The 6,212-nt window shown below is 35.9% G+C and overlaps 1 pseudogene; it reads right to left on the bottom strand.

The window, feature by feature from the left end:
* Nucleotides 1-229: 229 nt before the first annotated feature.
* Nucleotides 230-829, bottom strand: LOC100481768 (annotated as a pseudogene).
* Nucleotides 830-6,212: the final 5,383 nt, after the last annotated feature.

Consider the following 6,212-nt stretch of genomic DNA (forward strand, 5'->3'; position numbering starts at 1 on the left):
TAGCATTTACTTCGTTGGAAATAAAAATAATAATAAAATCCTGCCAATTTCATAAAATATTTGAAACTAGTTTTGTTTTTATAATAAAATGATGTTTTTTTTTTAAAGTTTTAATTATTGTTCTTGCTGTTAAAAAAATCAGTCAAAGTCATGCCAACTTTAGGGATAAATTTTGGGGTATTTAAAATAACATATTTGGAAAACTGAACCACATTTTTAATTGCCAGCATTAAGCTTTGTTCTTGGTAGATTCATCTGTATTACTTCTTTTGACATCCCTATTCTAAGCCCTGGCCATATTCACTTCTGTCTGTGGTAGTGAACTAATCTCTAAGAAAGTCAAGGTCTGCCTCAAGAGACTTAAGATTCTTCTTGGCAGTTGATAAATTCTTTCCCAACAATGCCTGAGCTTCATCAATGTCATATTCAAGCATTACATTAGCCCCCAACCACAGACACACTTTATCAGTTGGAGGAACTGAAGCTTTGCAATACAGGTTATCCGCCAGTAAGAATCTGTTCTCCAGTTGAACTGGTGGACTCTTTTTTCTTCTGCATGTATTTTAGAATTTCTAAAGTCTGCTTAATTTCAGGATTTTGACCTTTCAGGCTCCTTTTCCTTTGAGCAAGGTTGAGTTCCATAAACTTATACTTGTGGTAACTGTTCATCCAGCTTCTTTAGTACTGTAGCAACAGTCTCATTCCCAAGCTGTTTCATGAAAGAATCTACATTTTCCACACACATGGCCTCAGGAATCCCTAGGTGGAGCTGCCGCCCATATCCTGCAACCACTTCTCCTGAGCCACAACCGTCCTTAGCGGCCACCATCCTGGGGAAGCATTAACTATATATTTTTTTCACTTGAAACCACCTGGTACAGTCACAAGGGAAAATTAAAATATTTCTAATTTCAGCATATTTTCCATACAGTATGTTTGATAAACTGTTTTGTCATGTCATGTGATTTAAATATGTTTTGTCAAAACCTTAGACCTGCAGTTAAAACTTGCTTATCGAAAATGTCCACTTTGAACCTAATTACAAGATTAGGTTTCATTTGTTACCCCAGTTAGCCAAATCAGATTGACTTGCTGTTAAAGAAATAACAAGTCTTACATTTTTAATTCAAATGAACGTGTTCATATGCATTTTGAGGGATAATACCACTGAAAAATAAACCTTAAAGTAGTACTAAAAGTAAAGACATTTAAGTCATATAGTCTAATACAATTTTTTTTTCATTTTCATAATAATTTTTAAGCCAAGAAATAAGTTTTATGCTAGCTTTAATTATTAAACTTAGAAAAATGTAATGCAATGGTTAACCCAAATTATGTTATTTATAAAGCATGGAGCAAAATTAAAAAAGAGACAGAGAGAAACATGGCATATGTTTTATACTGGGTTCCCCCAGAAAGCAGAACCAAAGGCAGAGGCTTAAGAGCAAATGCTGGGTCAGGAAATAAAGAAGAAGAAAAGCAGGGATGGAAATGAAGATGATACAAAAGTTGGCTAACCCTGATCAGTTGCTGTAAGAAATGTGTCTTGACCCTGATATTTATAGCAGCATTATCAACAATAGCCAAAATATGGAAAGAGCCCAAATGTCCACTGACTAATGAATGGATAAAGAAGAAGATGTGATATCTATATAAAATATATGTAATGGAATATTACTCAGCCATAAAAAAAAAGAAATCTTGTCATTTGCAATGACGTGGATTCAGCTAGAGAGTATAATGTTAACTGAAATAAGTCAGTTAGAGAAAGACAAATACCTTATGATTTCATTCATATGTGGAATTTAAGAAACAAAACAAAAGAACATGGGGGAAAAGAAGAGAGGAAAACCAAGAAACAGACTCTTAACTTAGAGAACAAACTGATGGTTACCACAGGGGTGGTTGGGGGACGGGTAAAATAGATGATGGGGATTAAGGAGGGCACTTGTGATGAACATAGGTGTTGTATGTAACTGTTGAATCACTAAATTCTATACCTGAAATGAATAAAACACTGTATATTACCTAACTGGCATTTAAAAACTTGAAAAAGGAAAAAAAAAAGGAAGAAGGAAATGTGCCTTGGGACCAACCATCTGGAGGAGAAATGGGGAATAATTTTTCTTTCCTTCCAGGTAGTGACAACTAAGATTTTATGGTGGCTCTTCCAGATCCCAGTTTACCACACCAGGTCTCCACTGGTTTAAAAAAAAAAAATGTGTCTGTGGCAGGATTTTCAGAATGATGAATTAAAGAGCTGAGCAGACCCTCTCCCCAGCCAAACAATGATTTAACTGGTGAAAATTATAAAAATCAATCATTCATAGTCTGGAATTTGTACTAAGGACACAGAGCAAATGAGCAAACATTCAAGAAAATATGGTAAATCTTGGGTAAGAACAATGAGAGGCTGGGACATCTGAACCATGATCCACTCCTTTACATACTCCCTCAGTTCCACATTATGGAAGCTCTACCTCTTGGTTGGAATTTGCAACCAAGAATAAGATTCCTTTCCCCTCAGCCCCAAGTCGGTGGCTACGATGACCACAAGAAGGGTAGGCAGGTGGTATTTCATCTTCCTCAGGCCCATGTTACAGGAGCGCTATTACTGAAGCGTTAGAATAGCTCTACTTCTGCAGGGGTAGTAACAGGGTCTCTCTTCCTAGATAGAGCCTCCCTTCAAGACAGAAACCCTACCCCAGGTATGGCAGGCTAAAAAGTCTAAGGCTCCAATTTACCCCAACCCCAGCTAGCTGGAAGGGAGGAGGTTCCAGGCTGGGAGGAGCAAGCTGAGAAGATCAGGGCCTGCCTGGACCCCAGTGAGTAGTCACTGGTAGCAGGTGAAGGCGGAGCAGTTTCCTGCCAGAGATCTAGTGCAGTGGCACATGGGTTCTGTCCAGGAGGAAAGGCAGACCACAAGGATAAAGGTGTCCACAGCTTTGCCTAAACCTTTATTTGGAAGAGAGAGTGGAGAACTCTATGCTTAAGGATGTTATTGAAAATAACTAAGATCTCGGTGGAGAACAATTAAGAGAAGGCTGCTTGTTCTCATACAAAATTACATAGCAGCCGGGAGTGTAATGAAAAGAACCAGGGAAAGAGGCAGTCAAGAAAGGCTTCTTGAGATCATATACACGTCTGGGGTCAGAAAGATGTGTACATATGCTGGGTTGCGCCTACTCAGGAGCAGTCAAAGCAAGACATGCGGCAGACTTGAAATCATTCTCCAAGCTGCACGCAGGCTTATCAACACAGAGCTGATACAGATGCTGGGATTATCAGATATGAAATTTTAAATAACTATGATTAATATCTCAAGGGGTCTAATGGAAACAGTAGACAACATTAAAGAAAATATGGGTAGTATAAACAGAGGAGTGAGAACTCTAAGAAAGAATCAAAAAGAAACTAGAAATCCAAAACACAGTAACAGAAATGTGGAACGATTATGGCAGCATTATTTATAATAGCTAAAATATGAAAGCAACCCAAGTGCTGATCAATAGATGAGTGGATACAGAAGATGTGAAATATGGGTTATTATATATATATTACTGAGCCATAAAAAAGAATGAAATCTTGTCATTGCAACAATATGGATGGACCTAGAGAACATTATGCTAAGTGAAATAAATCAGACAGAGAAAGACAAATACCATACGATATGACTCCTATGTGGAATCTAAAAAACCCAACCAAACAAACAAAACCCCCAAAACAGAAACAGACTTATTTTTATGAGGAAATATGCAAACTAAAATTATAAATCTCCTCAACTTGACTTAGGTTTTCTATCATTTCTTTTTAGCAGAATCAAAATTCTAACTAACCAGGAAGGTGAGCCCCAGCAAAAGGTGCCCAACCTCTTGACTTAACTGACATAGGAAAAATAGATCTCCGTTAATGTACATATACTCAACGTTATTATGCTGGAATTAAAGTTTTTCTCTGTTTCAATCAAGTTTAAATGCTGGACATCCTACCATTGAATTATTGTTCTAAAATTGCTCAAATTTCTCAGCAATAAGTACAATTCTCGGCAGCGATTTTTTTGGCACCTCCTAAATAGTCGAGGTCACAAATCAAAGTGTCAGCATTTTCATTAGGACAAAATATTATAATTTATTTACCTATTACTTTATACCAAGGATATAATTCTCTAATACACAGTTTTATTAAACTCTAATCATATTTTCTTTTCCATAAACTCCCACTTCAATAACATGTAAGTGAATTATTTCCCATCATACAGCTATTCTAAGCAGCCCACTGCTACTTTTTTCTCCAAGCTATAATGGTAATTCTTACAAAAAAACAACCAATTGCAACATGATTCATCTCAGTTTATATAAGTTAATTGTGTCCCTAGCAGCAGACACAAATATTGGTTGATACTGAAATCAGCTTATGTGCTCTCAGGTCCAAAAATGTCTTGAAAGTCCCTCTCTTTTGAGTTGAGAAAGGAATCAGACTTGAGTAGAATTTGAATAAAAGAAAAACTTTAAAAGTATGTAAATATGGAGTTACATAAGATTCCATATCATTTTAGTCTCTTTAAAGAGCATGTTTTTAATATTCGGGAAAAGAAAGCTAGAATGGTGAAGCTAGAATGGTGACCCTGAGCAGTGTAGACATGAAGAACAGAACTGGGTAGGGGATTTCCCATGGAACAGACATACACAATGGGTTTGTTTTTTTTTTTTAAGATTGCGTTTATTTATTTATTTATTTATTTATTTATTTATTTAAGAGTGAGAGAGAGAGAAAGAGAAAGCACGCAAATGGAAGAGGGGGAGGAGCAGAGGGAGAAGGAGAGAAGCAGGCTCCACACTCAGGTCAGAGCCCTACACGAGGCTCGATCCCTCGACCATGAGATCATGACCTGAGCAGAAACCAAGAGTCAGGCGCTCAACCAACTGAGCCACCCACGCACCCCCACACACAGTGGTTTTAAACTGTTTTACAAACATGAACCTACTATAAAAATTAAGTTCCTTTCAAAAGCAGTGATGTTGATTATTTTTTTACAGTGTGTAAATACTATTACATCCATCAGTAACCAATTCCAGCTAGAAATATAACAGAAAATAGGACACCATTAACAAAACCAGCAAGAACTAGGAATTAATTAAAGAATGTATAAGCCTTTATGAATAAAACATTTAAGGATATAAAAGATCTGATTAAGTGGAGAGATCGCTATCCTCATAACGTTTCAGTTTTGCTTAGTATGAATTATATTAGATATATAAATTCAAGTCAATAAAATTGAATTCCCTCCCAATAAATTCAATTCAAATAAAAGTAACTCGACAAACTTATAAATTTTATATTGATGAATAGAAGCCTAAATACCTAAATCAATTTAAATAAACAAGAGGAAAGCACAGGGGCATGTCTTACCAGATATGAAGACTAAATCAAAGCTTTACTCGTAAAAACAGTATGAGCCAGAGCAGGAACAAATAAGCCAGTGACACAGAACAGATAGTGTGTGTGCATGTGTGTGTGTGTAAATTAATATATGAAATTCACACCCCAAAACAATGGAAAAGTGAAAGCACTTATTATCAAGGGTATTAGAATAATTGGTTCAGTAGATAAAGAAATATACAACTGTATCCCTCCCTTATCCATATAAAGAATAGACTATAAGTAAACAATAGCACTAATGGAAGAAAATATAGGAGAATATATTTGTGATGTATGGTTGCAGATAAGCTTCCTAAACAGGATCCTAAAGGCAAACAATAAGATGAGAAATAGATGTTGACTACACCGAAATTAAAGAAGAAATTAACAATTGCTGTTCAGGGTAAGACACCACAGGTAACATTAGTAGACAGGTGACTAAGAAAAGTATTTGCAGTATTTGAAACCAATGAATCATTAATAGCAAAAACAAAACAAAGGGATGTAAAAACAAAGTGAAGGTATAATTGAAATGGGGATATAATTGAAAAAAATGGGCATAGGACATGAATAAGCATTCACAGCAGAGGAAGCCCAATACATACTAAAAGATTCCCAAATTCACTAGCAACCAGAGAAGTGGAAATTTTAACAATGTCATGTTAAACTATCATGTTACTTAAATTATAAAAATGAATGAATCCAAGGTTTGGTGAGTAATAGTGCACTACCGGTAGGAGTTCCATTCCGGAAATTCTACGAACATGCTCAAAATCGTTAGATTTAGATCACTT

The sequence above is a fragment of the Ailuropoda melanoleuca genome, chromosome 5 (assembly GCF_002007445.2).
Source record: "Ailuropoda melanoleuca isolate Jingjing chromosome 5, ASM200744v2, whole genome shotgun sequence".
Classification (NCBI taxonomy): Eukaryota; Metazoa; Chordata; class Mammalia; order Carnivora; family Ursidae; genus Ailuropoda; species Ailuropoda melanoleuca.